At 38.2% G+C, this 21,125-nt stretch overlaps 1 protein-coding gene across 4 annotated transcripts in view; it reads left to right on the top strand.

Annotated features, from left to right (window-relative positions):
• ST6GALNAC3 (ST6 N-acetylgalactosaminide alpha-2,6-sialyltransferase 3) overlaps positions 1–21,125 on the top strand; it is a 529,248-nt gene that overhangs the window by 418,283 nt on the left and 89,840 nt on the right. The window lies entirely within an intron of this gene.

The following is a 21,125-nucleotide window of genomic DNA, read 5'->3' as shown; positions in this document are numbered from 1 at the left end:
TTCTGCTGCTGCTTCTTAGATGGAATTATTCTGTAAGCATTATTCTGTCACTTGAGTTATTTTTTAAATAGTATCTATCAATATGTTTTGGAAATAATCTGTATATAGATACACATATATACATACACCTATAAATTTGTATATACATGTACACACATATATGCACTCTCCTCTTTCTCTTATTGTTTGTTTTAATGGATTTATGGTTTTTACTTTTTGATTTTGTTTGTCGCTTAAACTATCAAAGTTGGGTTTCAATAACTGGCAGTTTTCAAAAGTCTCTCTTTTTTTTCTATCACTGAATATGTGTGACTTTTGTGTAAATAAATGCAAGATTTCTGTTAGGAGAGATTCCTAGAAATGAGGTTGCTAGGTCAGGGAGTATGTGCATTTTATATTTTGATAGCTACACATGGAGAGATTGCTTCCAAAAGGGCTTATACTGCATAGTATCTGAGGTTGCTCTTTTCACCACATTTTCAAATATACTAGTAATGTTTTTCACATTTGTAATCGAATGGGCAAAATATACCGTCTTCTTATTTTAATTTTTATTCTCATACTAGTGAGACTGGTGAATTGTGCATAAGTTTCTCAGCCACATGTATCTCTTTTCTTGTAAATGGTCCTTTGTTCAAACTTCCATTGGCTTACTCGTCTTTTTTTTTTTTTTTGAAAGAAATCTGTGTAAAATGAATAGTAAACAATTGTTATAGGTATCTCCTCTTAGTTATCTTTTAATTTTGCTCCTCATAGCCTTTTCAGTACAGAAGCTTGAAATGTTTATTAATAAAATTAGTCTTTTTCCTTGTTTTTTCTAAGTCCTTTTATCTTTTTTATTTGATATCTGCTGAGACAGATCCCAATTAATTATGGCTTGATTTCAAAGATTTCTTTAAGATTCTTGAACATTTTATTGTTCTGTATAAACTAACAAGTCATCGCTTTTTCTTTACTCTCCAACCCTTTGTCATTTGTGCTGTTTTGTAGGAGAATCCCTTATTTTGATCTTTGAGTTCATTATTCAGTTTTCAACTATTCTAATTTATTAAGTCTATGGTAATTCTGTTTTTAATTTCCAAGTATTCTGCTCATTTATTTTTCATAGAAGCCAGTTGCTTTTATCATAGATAATATATTTTTAAAATATTTATGAGATTTTTAAAAATGTGTATATATATATATACATATATCTACATATATATATATATACTTTTTCTTCCTGTTTCTTCTGTTAACTTGCTTCCTTAGTGATTACTTTTGTTTGCTGAGTCAGTGACTCTTTTTTCATGCTGCAGTTTCCCTCAAATGGTGAGTGTTCCATACATGTTTGCTCATATTTGTATCTGAGGATCTTGACTGAAAAATATTGATAGTGACATCTTGTTTACTTAGCGTAAATGAGAATTCCTGTTGACCTAGCAGCAGATACAAGCTCTAATAATAGAAGGAACTGGACAAGGAAAGAGAAACCTATAACTAGATGGGCTTCTCATTAAAGATAGTGCATAGACTCTTGTCTTGGCACAGAAGACCATAAGTTACCCAGGTACTTCTGAAATTCCCACTTTATAAAGCTATACATAAAGCTTAATCCTGAAGCAAACATTGAAATTGGCTGCTCCAAGAGAAGATTGGCGTAAAAGACACACACACACACACAATGATAAAAATTTCGTGACCAATTAACCATAGACTACTTCTTCCAGCCTTCATTACTACTTCTCATTTGTGGTTAGTTAGGTTTCTTTTGGAAAAAATCACTGATTTTTGAGACTTTTTATGTGTATGACTTATAGCAGAAACCTGCTAAATTTTTTTGTATTGGGTGCATTCAGATTTATGTCTTCATTGTAGACTAATTTATGATATGAACTTGTTCATCTCTAGTAATCCTTTCTCCTTAAGGTTATTTTGGCTGGTATCAGTATAGATATACCAGTTTTCTTTGATTAATGGTTAAATGGCACCTCATTGTTATAAGCACATAAAACTTTTTAAAACCTAGTCTGAAAATATTAATCTTTTACTTGGACTATTTTTTCCATTTTATAGTTAATGTACTTGTATATTTGGGTTTATATATCCATCGTTTTATTATATGTTTACTATTTGGCCCATTTGCTTTTTTTTTTTTTTTTTTACTCCATTTGTGGGTTTTTTGCCTTCTCTTGGATTTTGCCTTTCATTTTTTTCTATTATCTTATCAGTTTTACATTTTTAAACAAATGTTTAATGATTAAGAGATCAAAATAGTCTTCCATGATTTATTACAGCCTAATACAAATGATGATTTTTACCTTTTCCATAACAATGATAGAACTTTCGTACCACCTAAATTCAGTTATATTTGCCCACATATTTATTTTTGTATTGCTACTAATTTTTCTTTCTTCATTTCAATATCTTCTTCTATGATCATACTCCTTTTGCTTAAAGAGCTTTCTTTAATATCCCCTTTAGTACAATCCTACTGTCAATGAATTGTCTCAATTTTTGTTTTTTTAGAAATATTTTTATTTCCTCTTTACTTTTGAGATACATTATTGAGATGTATTTTCACTGTACATTTACACTGTATTCACTGTAGAGTGCTAAATTGACAGTGATTTTTAGCACTTTTAAGGTATTATTTTATTGTCTTCTGGTTTACATCATTTCTCTTGAGAAGTCACCAATTTCCTAATTGAAGATTAGATTGTGTCTTTTTCTCCTATGGTTGCTTTTAACATTTATTTTATTTGTCTTTTTTAAAGTTCATGTGTCTATGATGTTCCTTAAAGATTTTTTAAAATATTTATTCTGCTTGTAGTTTGCTGAGTATTTTGAACGTGTGAATTACTGTTTTTCTTCAGTTGGAGGGGTTTTATTTTGTCACTGTCTCTTCAAATATTGTTTCTTTCCAGCTCTTTCCTCTCTTTCTGATGTACCCATTGCATATATGTTTAAGATAGAAGATGGAACCCCCATCTAATTCTTCATATAGATTTTTTTGGTGGCCTTGTATTATGTCAATTAAGCTAGGCTAAGCTACATTTCAAGAGTGCTCTTCTTTATATGTTTTAAGTTCAAATGACCTACAAAAGACATTATATATGAGTTTCGGAAGGAAGAATTAAAGCAGTAGTCATATTGATTCATACCTGGAAGGTCATAAAGTAAAAGCAGATGCCATTGCTTCTCACACACGTTTTCACTGATCTGTTGGCTCATCTCGTTGGTGTTGGGCAGTGGCTAGGTCTTCAGTGTCTTCCTAGTTCAGCTTCTTTGAATCCTCAGTCAGCTGTGTGATGAAGGGTAAGATCTTCTTGAGCATGAAAATTGCCATAAAAATTAAAGGCAGTGAAAGACTGGTGTGGGTTTTAGTCACTTCATGTGTTCCACTCAATCTTTTGGATTCTAGTTTGTTTTCACTGTCCTCAACTTTATATATATCTATCTTTTTCCCAAAATGCTTAACATTTTAAGCTCCAGTTCAAAATACCAAGACATCCACCATACAGTGAATTTTTAACCAGCTGTCACAGTTGTGTAAGGACAAATCCCTATAATGAATCATTCATATATATATATATACACACACACACATATACATACATATACATATATATATCAATGTTCATATGTGTATAAAGTGTAAACATTACTGACTCAGATTCTAATTACCTGATAAAAACTCCCAACATTTCCTCTTTCATTTTTCTTTCCTTGTTCATATTAATCAGTTTTTTATAGTTTTTATCTTACAAAACTAATGTCTGTATCACATACATATCTTTTTATGTTGCCTATTTTTTTCCTTTTGGTTTTCTGACACTTGGCCCTTCCCTTACCATGTCTAGAATGTTTTTAATAAGTGAAAAACACTGAATATATATAAATATGGATGGAAACCCAGATATTGTGATCATGCACCAGAAGAGGATTATCCTTTCCTCTGCTAGGTAGATTGAGTGAGGGGCTATCTTAAATCATTTAGGAAGGGGCCAGGTTTAGGCTGGATTAAAGTTTTTATTAAATTAAACTAAAACTAAGTCTGTATCTCATTTTCCCTGTCTCTAGTCCAAAGGTTTTTGTCACTTCCAATTAAGAGATTGTTGTATTCACTAAGTCCATTTACCCTAGAAGGTTTTGTCATCTTAGCTCCAGGAGATGCAGAATTTTTCACTTTACTTCTCAGAGTTTGTAGCTTAGTTCTTAAGCCTCCTATTTTGTACATCTTCAGAATTTGGCACATATTTAAGGGAGAGAGGATCAGTTCTCTCTTGAAGCTCCTCAAGTATCCAATTTCTTAACTCCATCTCACCTAAACTCCAAAGTATCTATTGGTTTCTCTGACCTCAGAAGTGGCCCTCTGCCTAGTCAAAACCCACTTCCCCAGTCTACCCATGCAAGAATCCGCACAAGCTTCCATGGGAGGTACAGCTGATGACCGTTATTGTACCTTTCTAAGAGTCTCCCCTTTCCATGCTTTTCACTTCTCCAGATTTCATTATTTCTGCAGCTGTGTATTATCTTTAAACAGAGGATTTTTATGTTTATTTTGCTTTTGGAAAATTGTTCTTCTCAGCAGATGACTTAGTCTACCAAAAACTACTTTAAGCTACATGGAACAGAAATGCCTATCAATCTATTCTTATCTTATTTAGGTCTTCTCAAATTCCTATCAGTATACTGCTCTGCTGTTGGGATGTCTGATTTTCCTGTCTTATGGCTTTTATAATGGTTTGTTTATAAGGTTATATCAGTAGTAATTTGAGAGGGAAGACAAGTTTACATATACCGTCAGTAAGCCATCTTGAACTAGAAATCCCATAATATTTTGAACCTTCTGACCTATATTTTTTTATGTTCAATTAGCCAACATATAATACTTGATTACTTTTTGATATAGACCAGAAATTAACAGGCACATTCTATAGAGGGAATATGATGGCACTAAATTCGTATCTGCCAATAGTTACCCTCAATGTGAACGGGCTGAATGCTCCCATGAAAAGGTACAGGGTTTCAGATTGGATTTAAAAACAAAAACAAAAACAAAACAGGACCCATCCATATACTGTCTACAAGAGACTCTCTTTGAACCTAAAGACACCTCCAGATTGAAAGTGAGGGGATGGAGAACCATTTATCATGCCAACGGTCCTCCAAAGAAAGCTGGGGTAGCAATTCTCATATCAGACAAATTAGATTTTATATGCAACTAATGAATCCTTCTGACCTATATTATAGTTCTCTGATTATGTCTGTCTCTATTAATATATTATAAATTTCTTAAAGGTAAAGACATACGTTATTCATGTTCATGCTTGCCATAATAGCCTGTGTAACCACATATAGTAGGTACTCCTCATTTAACTTCTTAAATAAGTTAGAAAATAAATGAATAAATGACTACATGATGTTCATGGTCATTGGTTTTATTGGCATCTTGGCATCTTTTACATTATAAACTGTATTGCTTTTAAAAACAAAAACAATTGTATATAATATTAGAGGCAAATATTTTGTTTCTTTATAGAACCTGGTATATTCTATGCCCTTAAATGAAACTTAAGCGATAATAAAAACAATTTTTCTCCAGCTTCTGGGATTTCTCAAAGAGAATTCTTTAAAAATGAAGGACTTTAATCACCTGCTCCCTTTAGATTTTATAGTAGTTTAAGAAATATAATTTTAAATTCCTGATATATATGTCAGTTCTCTCCTAACACTTATTTCCCTTTAGAAAAGAAGAAAAAAAATCACATGAGAAGGAAAATTGAAGAGAAATGTTACCTAACACATAAAAAGTCACACTTTTCAAAGATTATATTTCCATTTCTACATAATATGCTCTCATTATGAAATCATCTGTGTGTTTTTGAGTCATAAACAAGACACTGAAAAGAAAATGAATAGCAATGAAAGTGGCTTTCTGGAAAGTGACATCTATTCCAATCTCAGAAAAAAAAAAAATGAACCTTCTGAAATATTAATTGATCATAATGAAGGGCCAAACTTTAGATAAACAAGGAGCCAGGGAGTATTTCCCATAGGCCTGCAGCTTGTTGTAAAGGTACCTATGAACACTGGCTTTGAATTTAAATTTAAAAGTAAATAAAAGTAGATCAGGCTATCAGACTGTCAACTTAAAAACTTCAACTGGGAATCCCATGTTTCTGTTCCTTTGCAGTTGAAACACAGAGTAGGAAAATACATAATTATACTAGAAAATAAAATTGCCATGATTCCTGGCCATCAGAAAGGCATTTCAAAAATATCAGCCTCTGCTTTCTTCCCAAACTTAGAAATGAATTACAGGTATAGATCATCCCAGGAGTCAATGAACAAATGCCCAGTTATTGTGGCAGTTTCCCAACTCTGTCAAGAGACCCTTAATCTAATGTCTTTTTCGTAACTGGTATAGGAGACGATGCCACAATCTACAAAGGTCCAGTCCCGTTAGTGTTTATATTCTGCACCTCTCATTTGATTTTGCACCTGAGTATTTCCTTTCCCATGAGACTACCATTTATGTAACTTGTTTGCAAGAAACAAACCAACTTATTCAGCGTAGTTCCTTCAAACACCAAACTTTTATTACCAGAGGCTTCAAATGGACACCTCTCTGGAATGGGCCTCATCCGTGTGGAGTTCAATAGGGAAGAAGATGGTCAAGTTCCCAGTTCAAGAGTAAATGCCAAAAACAGTGACAGATTCAGTAGCTATGCAGTGTGTTAGAGTATTCAGAAAGACAGGCCTAACCTTGCTTCACCTTTACATTGTGTTCTCAAGTTGTCCCCACTGTGTTTGGAAGAGCATAAACTTAGAGCAGTGAAGGCTCATCTTAGCCCTTCCTTTGCATGTCTTTCCCTAATGGTAGGGCTTCCCTTTTTCTTCAGCATTTCTCCAGCATCTCCTGTGGTGCACAACATTCCCCACTTTTCTCTGTGGATCGTGGGCACACAGCTTCCATTACCAACACTGTTTATCAAGCAGTGAGGCAAAATTACTTAGAATCTGGTCTTAGAAACCTAAATATTGTGGATACAACTTTAGGTAGTTTCATGCCTAAAGAGCAAGCAGGAGCCCTTTCCAGATATTCATGCATGAAGCTCATTAACAATTTCTTCTCTCAGTAGCTGAAGATAAGTCTTTTAATTTGAAGTGGCCTTAACACTAATGAGTCATGTCATTACTCTGAAATCCTTTAAGTTGTTGGGTTTTCTTTCATTGTCTTAGTGAGGTAGAAATTAAGGACAGCTCCCATTAGCTCTCTGTATTTCCTGAAGCATCTGCTCATAGTTACAAATTGATCCATCCTAAATATTTATTTGTCTGTAAATGTCATGGAGTCAACACTGCACTTTAGACATTTTTCCCCCAAATGCAAAGTTTCTTTTAAAAGTTCTGTCAATAACATCATTTGCAATTTAAATACTTTAAAAATATGATCCTTCCTGCTGTGTTTTTGAATACTTCCTTCATATTTAATTGCTATAGACACTTTAGTTCCTAATTAAACTTTATTGTTTATGATGTTGCAGTCATTAATAGACATGATGGGGCGGGGGGAATTGGCTGGTTCTAGTAAATTCTCTGACTGCTAATTCTAGTCTGAATCTTAATACCTTCCATAGCTATAATGAACTCATGGGGCTGAGAGAAGGATGGGTAGAAAGTGAGACACAAAGCAAGTACATAGTTCATGTTTTTGAGGATTTACTAGACATTCTGGAAGACAAGCTTGAATTGGACTTGAATTGAATTGGACTCGTTGATTTGTAGGGGAGATTAGCTTAGAAATAGCATCTCAAACACTTGCAAGATGAATATCCTCATTTTTCAAGGCTCCTTTCTCCAGCACATCCCCAGGTTTTGCACTGGTGACAGAGAGAGCGTATATTGCGCACACAAAGCTTGCCTCATCCTCGGAGCCCTAAATGACTTTTATTGTGAGAAAATGGAGACACTTGATGAATCTGATGGGGTTTGGTCATGGAAAGATTTGCTTTGAACCATTGCACCAAGGTTGAAATGCCCAAGAGGCTGACAAGCTTATTGCCCATTTCGGAGATTAAATAGTTTTGGAAAAATTTTCTCCCCTGGCAGTTGTAATTGTGTCTGTGAAATAAGTGTTCATTCTGCTTGAGCACCGTGGTTTGAATGCTTCCTTCTATATTTTCCCCCAGTGGATTGATTCTAAAAAGGTCTGCTCCGATTTCCCCGTACCAGTGCAAATTAACCCATGAACTTGATAACACACCTCGCAACCCCCCCCACATCCTTGCCATGTCCCATGCTAATGGGTAATCAGAGACACTGCCAAGTCCCTATATCATGGATTATCTTTGTAGCTGTTTGAAGGCAGGGAAAGGAGCTGAAAAATCTTCCAGGTTAATGATGTGGTTATAAGAAATGGACAAAAGCTACTATCAGTAACCTTGGGAGTCTTCAGCTGCCAGAGGAGCCCCGTGAGTAGATAAAGTGGTCTTTGTTTGTTGGGACTTCCAAAGCATGTGGGAGGGCCTCAGTTGCCCCAGAGTAAAATTAAGTGAGGGTAGTATCTCAAGAAGAAGGAAGAGGGTACACGCATAGAAAACATAGGTTCATGACAGACAGATCACCTCTCTATTCCCTGACTTTGCCCAGGGTCAACATTGCATATTAGTCCGCTAACTGTTGGAAAACATCTGACCTTTTGGGTGATTCAGAATGTTCCTGTTTCAAGGGGGTGGATAAAGATCATTATTTTTTAACACAGACTACACCATATTCCCCGTTCTCAATCAACACCTAGAATTCTTGGATATACCATTACAAGGAAGCCTTAGTATCATACCTCAAAATTGAGTGTGAGAGTATCAAAGAAACCTGGAGACAGTTAATATTTATTTCTGAGTATTCGCTATATCCCTAAGACTGTGCTGAGTCTGTGAGTGATTATTATACTTAATCCTATAACAAGTCTATAAAGTAGGTTGTGGTATTATCCTGTGGAAGCTGATAGAGAGCTGAGCTCACACGGTTAGGAATTTGTTCAATCAATTTGAACCCAGGTATTCCTGATCCTAGAATGTAAGCTCAAATTATAATCCTCTACTCCCTTCCCTTTAATCCTTGGTACCTTGAGGAAGGAGGATGAGCTAATGCCAGAAATAATATGATTCTCTACTAACTAGAAGTATATTCTATATGGGAACCTGGATTGGGTGGGTCTGATCTTTATGCCATTGTATTAATTGTGAGGACATCTCACTAATTTTGGAAATTTTTTTGGTGGCTCCAAAGCATCCTAGGATGGTGTTTTTAGCCCTATTACCTTGTTCATGTACCCTTCTCTCTCTGCTATTATGAAATGGCAGCGCTGATCAGCATTCAAGCCTGAGGAGAAGCAGATGCAGTCCCAGGGTATGAGTGAAATGTTCAGACGATTGGTGGAATTAGCTCAGCATCACATCCAAACCTAGAGCCAACTGTTAGCCGAATGACAAGAGAACATGAAGGAATCTAGGCTGAATGTGGCCCAAGTCACACTGGATGTTAACTTTAGGCAGATCGTTTTTGAGAAAAGCAGAAATTAGAACGGGCAACAGAACTTGGAATGTAAGTACAAAAAGATCATGAAAATGTACAGTTAGAAGCATGTCTTAATCAGAGGAAATGACCACAGATGAGGTCAAGTGATTGGTGTATAAGCGTTTGAAGTTGAAGATGGCAGGTTGATTGCTATTTTCTTACATGTTAACCAGTTGGAATTGAGTAATTATTATTATATGGATTTTTGTGTGTTTTAAGTTTGTGTCAAGGGCAAACCTCTCCAGAGTCAGAGGATATTCCTTTCACATTCACTGCCTACTAGTTTCCTTCATTCTTGGCTGCATGTGTTTCCTTGCTTGGTTTATCCAATTCTGTTCTTCCTTCCCTGGTCCACCAAGTACTTACATACGGGAAGGAAGGGGGATCAGGGGCAGGTGCAGACACCTTCCCTGTCTCACATGGATCTTGTAGGGATTAATGAACTAACATATTCTAAAGTGATTTTAAAAGGTGAAGTGCTATATAAGTGTCAAGCATGATTAACTAGCAGCCAAGTTATTAGGCACCTGAATATTATGCATCTTTTCTGAATTTTAGGAAAATGGATGTGCATATTCATTTTCAAAAAGCACTATTATTTAAATGATATTCAGGCACTCAAAGAAAGTCTAGCCCAGTTCTAATTATCTCTACTTTGCTCATACCAGTCATGTAGACCTTAAGAGTGGCGTACTTATGCAACTGTGAGTAAGACAGATCCAATCACCAATCTTGCGGCCTTTGCAGTGCACTGGGGGAAGAACACACAGCATAATACAAAATATTAGTTGCCTTTCAGCCTTCACCTCATCCTTCTAGCACAGGAGCTGTTGATGCCTGATGGTTGGGAATGTAAACTTTGGCCCAGACTCTATTCCCAGTCCAAACCCTCACTCTACAGCTAGCTAAGTGACTTGAGGAAGTTGTGTTACCTCCCTTTGCATTAGTTTGTTGATGTAAAAACTGGGAATGATAATAATTCCGGTTTTATCCTTCATACAGATAGGATGCTCAGAAAAGCAGTTCTAAACATGTGGCAACTGCTTGTCATTAATTATAACTTGTCATTAACAGTAACCAAAGCATGTTGTGCCCGTGGATAGAGAAATAATAAATAGAGAAATAGAGATGGTGGTGATTTTGCTAGCACTCCTGTGACATTTGGCAGTTTACAGAGCCATTGACTTACGATATTAAACTGTGTTTTTGCAGCAGTAGCTGTTTGCCTAGATACCCCACAACTTGGTGAGTTAGCTTAACAGAGTGGTAGCTTTTATTTTTGTCTCATTTGCTCAGCAGGGGTGGAGCCCCCTCCTGGTAATTCCCTCCAGCCACTACCTTTTACCCTAGGTACAAAATGGACACAGCCCCATGCCTGGTCAGTCACAGACTTCTCGTCCTGTGGTAAGCATGTGAGCCAGCACAGCCAATCGGAGACTTCTCCTGGCTTACTAAAGAAGGATTTGATTTGAACTTGGAAGAAAAAACAGCTTTGCCTCTGGGTCTGTGATTGTAGAAGAATGTAAAATTAGAGTTAAGAGTGGCTGGGTTCATTCAAGTGAAGAAGAGATGGCTGCAGTAGGAGAGAATGAAGCCAGAACAGAACAGGGCTGAGCTGTGAAATGGAGGAGGAGGGAGTTCTGGTGGTTTTGAGTCTTGATTGTAGCACTCAAAGCCCAGGTCCCAATCCTTTGATTTGATCAGAGAGCCTAATATCCCTCCTGGCCATAAGAGCTAATGAACTTATTCTTTGTGTTCTCTTAAAATAGTTTGAATTGGTTTGTCTTTTGTAACTTAAAGAATCCTTACATAACAAGCAGAATAATGCACCCATTTTATGGATAAGGGAATCGAGGCTCAGAGACGATAAGTGATCTGCTCATGAAAACCACAATACTAGTGTTTTTCAGAGCCAGAACTTCGTGTTCTGGTGAATGACCCCAAATGCTATATTCCAGAAAAGACAGCAAGGTTGAGGAACTTGGAGAAGGAGCTGATAACGAAGGAAAGGGGCAGAGAAGTTTCAGGGCATCATCAGGTCGTGGCTCTCCACAGAGCTAATTCATTCACTGGTTCATCAAATATTTGTTCAGTCATGGAACAACAATCTAAGGCAAGCTGTTTAGGGAGAGGAAGCGAGTGATCTGCAGGTACCCCTGGCTCTCTTCGGTGCTCCTGTCCACTCTCAGCTACTGCTGGCCCAGCAAGGGGTGAGAAATCACCGAGCCAGTCTCCCTGTGTTTTCCACGTTGCTCCTCCGGTGAAACACAAGTCATGCCGTACGTGTCAAACACTTGAGCCTCTCAGAAAATCAATTACCAATCTTGCCCCTTCCTTTAGAAGCAAGCTTTTGTTTTTATTAGCATGTGTAAATATGGAATAATTCTGTATGCAAATATGGATGCCATTTTATTTTTCTGACATGTTTGGAAGCAGCCCTGGGCAGGGTGGCAGTGAATCAGTAAACATCATGGGTACACGACGCTGGGAATTCATCAACTGTGCACACGCCTAATAGGCTTCCGCCATATGTTCCATAATAGCATGTTTGCTGACATGGGACTGGGCTGCCCGATAGTATGACAAAGCTGCCATATCAGTTTCCTGATGTATAGCAACAGGCTCTGCTAGCCAGATGTAGAAACCCAGCAAGGTCATTGTAGGAGTAATTTCCATTTTGTGTGCTTCTTTTCCCCCTCATTGACTGTAAGAGAATGTGATGTGCCTCATTACAGTGTGATTCCAGGTGCATAACACAATAATGACCTTTATGCGAAAGACTGAAGTTCACATAATTGATAAGATAGACTCCCATTTTGTGATGTTGGAAACCATTAGCTGGAGGCAGAAACCGTGTTAACTTCTTGACATAGGAGGTCACAGGGTCAAGGTCAAGGCCCAGGCTGCAGCCATTTCTGGGCTTAGAAGAAAGAGGGAAACAGTGCTGCCTGGCAGCCGAGCACTTGCAGATTTCCTGTGAGAGTTGGGAGAGGTCCTGGCGCCTGTGGAAAGTTAAGGGAAGGCCTGGGGATCCAGATGGGAAGTGAAGGAGTTGCAGCAGGTCTGCAAGGAGATGGGCCTGAGTGCTGGGCTTCTCCACGTAGGACTGCCATCCTAACCATTGCCTCCCTTTCTCTTTTCAGGTCCTTACTGATTTCCTCTGCTTTGCATCAGACCCAAAATTATACTGTCTTTCCAGAGGCATTCCTTCTTTTTCTCTCCTAGATCTTAGATTGTTGGTGCTCACGTGGGAAATCAGAGATTGGTTGTGGTGTCTTTACAACGACCTGGGAAAATTGAGGATTCCATTTTCACCCACCCAGGGAATAGGTTTCCTGGCAAAGCCGCGTGTGGCTTCTGTCCTTTAGTAAAAACGGCCAAACAAATCACGTCCTTCTCTTAAAACACAATTATGGCCAGTGCGTTGACCGGCCTTTTATTAAACACCCATTTACAGATGGCATTTGAATACCTGAAGCCATGCCAGACCTCAGGACCCTTTCTAATGGTGCGGCAGCGTACTTGGGAGTCACTCGTAACCAGCTCTTGTTATTCTTGCTCGTTTTTCTGGTTTTGCTCTGAGGACACGGTGTCTTGTATCTCCTACAAACTACAGGAACCCAAACCTAACGTAAAAAATAGGCAATGAACACGGAAAGTAAAAAGTCACACGTTATCTGAAATCTGGAGCTTGTAACTAAAGAAAGAAGCAAAAAAAAAACCAGAATGAGAATGTATTCGGTCAGACAGAAAGAGAAGTGGGGATTTGAGGATGTTAAGCAAAAGAAACAGAATACCTAAAATGATGAATAAAGTGGCTTGTTTGTTTGTTTACATCCCTGGAGTTCTAAGCATCTTGGCCTGACCACAGGTTAACAGTTTTTTTAGGAAGGGCCTGTCGTGTGTGTTTATTGACATTTGATTTCCAGAGCTTCTAGCTCAATCAGGGACAAAGGCTTTATGTTTCACTAATACTCATAGATGAATAATGCCTTTTTAAAATACTGCCAACTCTGCTGTCATTTCAGGACCCCCCGGGACTCTCCTTATTAGGATGGCAGGCGAGCGAAGAAATGAGTTGGGCCGGGAGGTGGCAGGGGTTAATTTCATATTTGTCACGAGATCTTGCATGATTTCCCTAAAAGATATTTAATTTCCACTGGGCATAATAACTTGCAGCTGCCGGAATGTGCTGTATACTAGTGGCGAGTTCTTGTCTTTGGAGATTTATGCAAGTTGTTATTTAAAAATAGAGATCCGGGAGTTACAGCTGGCTAATTCGTCTACCACTAAGGAAAGCTCAGCAAGTGACCCACTTAACTGTTTCCAGGAACCACAGCCACGCTGAAGCGAACTTTCAATAAAGTCCTACCCAAAGAACCAAACAAATACATCCCTGTGACATTTCGCGATCTCCTCATAGTGTGGCCGTCACTTCTTCATGACCCTTCCTTTACCACAAACACCACTCCCTCAGTCCCTCATCCCTACATAGTTTGAATTCCTAGGTGGACGACCTGTGTCCTCCATCCCAAGGACGGATGTTAGACGCTGCCGGGCTCTCCTTCCTTTGTCTCTTCTCTCTCTGGATCACTCACCTGCTCAGCCAACGCTTTCAGGGCATGGTCCTGCCACATCAGCTCCTAGACTCAAGTGATTTCCCACTGGAGCACCAACAATCTAATCTGCCTGACTTTAGAGGGCTCCTGTAAGACACCCAAGCCATATATAATCACCCATAGTTCCTCTGGTTTCTCCACATGCACCTTCCTCTCCCGGCATAATGGTCTCTCCCCTCTCATACTGTCCCTTTGCCCAAATCGCCTTTCCATTCTTCTCTCAGCACGAAGATTGTCAATAGGTCCTGCATTGGTCCGCAGTGCTTACCGCAGGCCATGGCGAGTTTTCTCCTTGGACATGACAAAAAAGAGTTGACATAAACAGGTCATGACACATTTTTATTGTGGGTCTATGAGGGCCCTGATCTTATTTTTAAATCAACCAATTAATTAATGTATTATATTTATTCCTCTGCCCTTCCCCCTCTGTCTAGGCAGGCATTCTATTGTGTTTTATGTACATTTTTTTATGGCATACATCTTTGGCAAATAATTACCATTGTTATGTGTGCTTGTACTTGGATTTACACAGATGATGTATATTACATCTCATCTGTTCCTTCCTTTACTCACTGTCTTTTAGAGTCTGTGCATGTCTTTCAGTCCGGCTACTGCGTACCCCATGGTAGGCAACCATCACCTTTACCTCTCCACTTTCTCCAAGATGTACATGGCACAGGTTCCTCCCACCCTCTGGATCTTCCCTTCTCTGAAATCCTTTGGTATTCATTTGCCCTATAGCTTAATTATATGCTAATGTTTGTTGTTTTAATTTTCCTGTGAGTTTTTTGTTTTCTCTTTGTCTTTTGTGTAACTCCTTGGAGATCAGAGACCATGTCTTGTACTCTTCTCTCCCCTACTCTACCCATCCCCATCTCTGCAGACCTTGTTTGGAGCTTGGTGCATAATTGGCACTCAGTAAATCCTTGTTTATTCAGTGAATTCAATAGCATGACTCCATGAGGGTGTTTTTTCTTCCTATTTATACCCCCAGTATCTAAAATGGTGCCTGGCTGGTTGCAGATGATCAGGGGATTTGTTTGAAGCAAATGGGTAGCTTATCGTTCGCATGAGAAAAGGAATTTGGAATAGTAGGATATACAGAGGTCAGGATACTACATTCTAGTTTCTAATCAGCCGCTGAATAGGTATGCAGCACCTGGCATGTCAGAGAGCTTCTGTAGGTCCTGGTTAAACTGAATGATTTCACAGATCCTTGTTCACTCTAACTTGCTAGGCTTCTGTGACTTCCCTAACAATTTTTCACCATGAAGCAAGAGAGTCTTCAATATGAAATCACCTGCATGGAATGAATACAAAACAGTCATACTCAAGGCACTAGAGCATGGGGGAGGGGAAGAGATGAGAGCATATCCTATGGGTTCTGATCTTAGGCTCCCAGAATGATTAGGAGGACAAAAATCTTGCCACCTGTAACATGCTTAGAAGAGTGTCTGACATAAAATCAATGCTATGTAAATCTTTACTATTATTTTTATAAATTTATAAAAATCTACTAGCCTGGACAACAGTCTCTTGTATCGCATTTGGAAGTCTGGTCTTCATGTTTGTGCAGACAAAGCCAAGAAATTCTAGTGTCCTTGCTGAAATTAATAGTTGTATTTTATAGAACAATAATCACCAGACAGCACCCTGATTTCTTTTAGGCCCAAACTTTGTCTTTTTGGTAATGGGCAAGTTCTAATTTTTATAGCTTTTGTAAGATGAAGCAAAGGAATAATATCTTTCAAGATCGTGTAGCAGCCAATAAAGATGCTAGAACAAGAATCCTGAGTTTTGTGTTAACTATCTATCAAAAAAAAAAAAAAAAACAACTGTTTTTCTGTAAAGCAATCTGTACAGTCTATAGTTTGACTTAGAAATGAAAACAGAACAGGAATGTGTTAATACCTTTGCTAATGATATTTTTTCCCTTTAGCAGGGAAGAAGTAACTAAATAATCTAATTTGCTTTTTCTTATCTTTAGGGAAGTGAATTCAAATATTGGACAAACCATTATTAAAATTCTAACAGCATTTAATGCATGAGCTTGTTTTTTGCCGTAAGGTTCCTTTTTCTCTAGGTCAAGAGGTAAAGCTATTTGTCTAAAAGAAAAAACATTAAGTGCATTGGTGATGGGTTACAGGTTTTATAACAACTGAATTTGCTTCATGAACAAAAATAGCATTTAATAACTATTTTATTCTATTCAACTGGGCAATAGAAGTCTTAATCAAACCATTTCGCTTTAATACTTTTACATTAAAAAAATCCAATTTGTGAATTAGTCTGTTATCTAAAAGTTAAGAAAAAAATCAGGTAAAAATACAAAATGGGAACTGGGAACTCCAGATGAACTGGCAATTTCTGGACCAAGGAAAGATTAAAAATTCTACTCAAAAAGTTGGAGAAATAGATATGTAAAATGTTCCATTAACAACAACAGCACAGGAAAATAACTATGTATCATTGGTTTTAGAGCTCAGAAACAGGAGTAAACTACGACTTACATGTTGAATGGGGAATTTTAAAACACATCTTGTGTTTTTGCTTTCGTTTCTGGGTTTTGGTGGTGGTGGTGGTGGTTTGGGGTATTTTTGGACTCATTAACTTAATTCAGGAGAGTACTATAGATTTATATTAAAATAAAGATGAGCTGTTTTCTTTCTGTGTTGTGTTTCTCTGGTAGTCTCAGCTAAAGCTGCCAATTATTTCCATATGGTATAAACTGAAATAAAATACACATTTTTAATAGCCAGGGAGGATTGGCATGAAAATTAAATGAGCTGTATGGGAAAGACAATCTAAAAAATCTGAAGTCCTAGACACATATTTGTTTCTGTTATTATTGTACTTAGTAAAAATCAGAGCAGTGTCTACCATGTTTCAGGACCTGCTTCGGGCACTGAGGAGTCAGAGAAATAATTATACTCATCTTTACTTTCACGGATTTATCATTATATAGGCAAACAGAGAACGTCATGGTAAATGCAGTGGTAAGTGCAGTGATAGAGATATGTAAGGTGCTTAGGAGAATAGAATGGGATCCCTAAGTTTTTAGAGTCAGGGATGTCACAGAAAGTTAGGAAGAGGAGAAGAAGGGAGTCCCAGGAAGAGGAGATGGCGTGAGTGTAGCCTTGAGGTGAAAAATAGCACAGTGTATTCTGAGTTAGTAAAAGGATGAGTATGACTAGAGCTTAAAATACCGAGCAGAGAATAGCAAAAGATGAGTCTCAAGAAAGCAGATTATGGAAGGCCTGTATATTTTGTGAAAAGTGCAGGTTTTATCCTGTTGGTGATAGAAACCCAGTGAGGCCAAGGCATAACATAGGCACTTGGAGAATACTGGAGGTGCATTCGAGCGCCTGAGGACGATATTGCTGTAGTCCAGGTGACAGACGGTGAGAGCAGAAACTTAAGCAGGGAGAACTGGATAGAACAGAGAGGGCAAATCTGAAAAAGAGAAAAGAATAACAATGTATGGTGATAAATTTTGTGAGCATTGATGAGGATGACCCTCAAGCTTATAGTTTGACTGATTAGGTGATTTGTAATACAGTTTATATCCAAAATACTGAAGGAGAAACAAGAAGAGGGGATGATATAGATGTTCATTTTTAGGCCATGTTTATCTCAAGATTTCTATAAGACATTCGATTGAAGGTGTTCTGGAGGCAATTGGATATATGACCCTGAATTGTGAACAATGTATCTGGGTGGGAAATTCAGATTTGTAAGTCAGCAGCATAAAAGTAGTAGTTAAAACTCTCAGAGGAAAGAGGTAAGGGCAGATGCCTAAAAATGCCAAATTTCAGACGTTGGGCCAATGAGAAAGCCAAGAAAGACACTGGGAGGGGACAGTGAAATGGGGTATGAAGGAACGCAGTAGTGTGTCATGTCGCAGAGATCAGAAGAGTAGAGGTTCAGGAAAGTGCTAACATCCCAAGTGAAACCAAAGCAATGAAATCCAGTATAAGGACTTATATCCTATAAATTTAGAAAGCCGTGACTTTAGGGGACTTTTTCAGAGCAGTCTTTGCAGAGAATTTTGGATGGGAGGAAATAGAGGGATAAGATGGCAGCTAGAGGAAATGTATTATCAGGAGTGGGTTATTTTAAGAGTAGAGTAGTTGAAGTAAGGTTAGAGGCTGAAGAGAATGAACCAATAGTGGGAAAAGGTAGGACTCTAATAAAACAAACAAACAAAAATTCATGTAGTACATTCCCGAAGGAAGTGGGAGAGGTGGCAGAAGCAGAGGGGAAGATCCCGAGGAAAGGTTGACATAAACTCTTAAGCCTCTGAGACCAGTAGGACAGCTGGGAGGAAGAGAAAGGGCGACTGGGGGGAGAAGGAGAGGTAGGTCATGTTTCATGGCTTTAGGACAAATGTCAAAGTATTTACTTATTTCCCTAAGGACCACATACAATGACGTAGCAGATGAAATCTTCAAAAGCCCCTCATTATCCTTTTCAGGGTTACTCTCCACCAGCCATTAAAATATTCCCTCTCTACCCTCGGTTCTCATGCTGCTCCTTTCTTACCTCCATGCCTGTGGGCTTTTCTCCAGCAGTGCTGGATTCCCCAACACTTGGGATATTCCCTGAGAATATCCACTCATTGTCCTCATTCAAGTAAATTATAAAAGACTGCATTCCAAGATATAAATAACTGATATCCAGCTAGAAGGCCCACTGTTCCAGGAGCACTTGCCCTTTAGATGGATATCTGGTTCTCGGGAGCCTTACCTTCTTAGTCCTCACCACTCTGTTCAACCTTTCTTCCCACACTGCATCCAATGCACACTCTGCTCTAGTCACACTCTAGTCTTCACTGTTTCAAAAAGTGAAGCCCCTGCTCTGGAAATTAGAATTGGAATAACATTTAAACAGGGAAGATTTTCTGAGTCATCCCCATTGTCACGCCTGACAGAGGAACTCCAGAGGCAGCTCTGTACAAAAGGGTGCTTTGGTTTCTGATACAGCATATTCCAATATATATATAGCTTCTGTCCAGTAGAAGATTGAAGCTACAGATTAGGAATACTATTTACCCCTTCTGTACTAATAGAGGCTTAGGAAAATTTAAATCAACATTGCTTTTTTAAAATGAGGCTTTAATGCTATTCACTGGTTAGTGTTACTAGTTACTAGTTACTATTCACTGTTTAGGTCACAGAAGCAAAGACAAAGCTCTTTCCTCTTAAAAAATAAAAATAAAAATAGTAATTTTTATTATGTCCAAACAATCTTCAAATGAATAAAAGGGGAAAAAATACCTACAGGAGTTTCTTGGGTTCGGCATCATACCTAGATGCCTGGCTCTGCCCAGGTACTAGGTCTGCCCAGGCTAGTAGTAAAATACCCCAGAGTCTCTGGTCTCTGCTGAGTCTGGATCTAGAATGGACAACTTCATGATTAGGGCATTCTGGTTTTAGAGTCAAACTGATTTGCTTCCTGTTTACCACTTACAAATCATGAGACATACCTCAGAGGGTTGTCGTGAGGATTAAGTGTGATCATGAATTTAAAGGGCTTAGCTTTCTTGTTAGTACATAGTAAGTTCTCAATAAATGGAGGCTTCTATTGAATTATTACTATTAATAATTCATGCCCTGATTTAAGAAACTGCTTAACTGGCCTCGGGCAGAGGCTGGGATTGCTTTCTCATCCAGCTTCAGCTAGATGTCTATGAAATGATGAGTTTCCTTTTCAGATACATGCACATCCTTGCCTCTCTCTCACCACTGATGCCTACTGTCTGTCATCAGTTAATGACTGGCCACTTAAGATAATCATTTCCCTCAGAATCAAATGTGCTTACATTCGGTGGCACCCACTGTAGTGCACTTAATTTGGTCCAATAATATGTATCTCGTAGATAGGCCCTGTATAAGTGAGAGCCATAATGATAAGCTACATCCTATTTGTTCATTTTGAAGAGACTCATTAGGGACAGTGGTCCTCAGTATTAATGAAATGATACTGTCTAATTATAGAATTCCAGTTGCACGTACGAGTGCTAGAATTAGAGCATTTGCCACCTAACAGGTAATGTCATTGTCTACAGCTTGCTGTTGTCCCCTTTTTGGATGCTTCCATCTTGGTCCAGATCTCATCCTATCCTTGGGCCTCTTTTGGAATTCAGCCATCTTCTGAATCCTGGTAAAAGCCTAAGCTATAAGCAGCTTGCTTTTGGGTGGAACAACTCATGCCTGAAAAGTTGATAATGATTTCAGAATTTCTTTTAATTGAGTTTTTAATTACAACACAGCAAATATCCCATTCATATGTAATTTTGACAAAGATGACAAGCAATTTCATATTCTTTGGAGATCATTTGACAAGTGTGGGAGCCTATAGTTAAATACCAACTGCCTTGTTTTTGGACAGGAATACCTGACAACCACTTACTCAGGGAAGATCGGGAACTAGAGCATCTGGATCTCAATAAATTATTTGACAGAACAATCCAAGTGCTATAACACAAGCTGCCACTGGGAATGTATATCTGATTGGCTGGCTTAGAATCTCACTTTTCTAATTTATAATCCACATATTATGAATTGGGATACTGTATAGCCAATGGGTGTATGGGCAGGTTTTACCATAAATAATTTTTTTTAGATTATCAACACAACAGATAAAATATACAAATAAATTCTTCCAAAATGCAAAGCTTTAACTTGAGATGGGTACCGTGATTCTTTTATTCTTTTTCTCCTTTGGCATTTACTTAAGAGTTGTAAGAGCCCAAGCTCAGAGTCACAGAGCTCCAGAAGTGCAATTAGACCAAAGAAACTGCTGCATCCCAAAGAGCGGAGAACCAGTCCAACAATTAGCTGGTCCCTACCAGCACCTCCCACAGGCTTTCAGAGGCCATTTGCACAGGCCATTATAATATCTGGAGGTCTCAGATGAGGCCATGGAGCAGTAATTCTAAGA

The sequence above is a fragment of the Mustela erminea genome, chromosome 10, assembly GCF_009829155.1.
Source record: "Mustela erminea isolate mMusErm1 chromosome 10, mMusErm1.Pri, whole genome shotgun sequence".
Classification (NCBI taxonomy): domain Eukaryota; kingdom Metazoa; phylum Chordata; class Mammalia; order Carnivora; family Mustelidae; genus Mustela; species Mustela erminea.
This window is presented reverse-complemented; position numbering and strand designations above follow the sequence as displayed.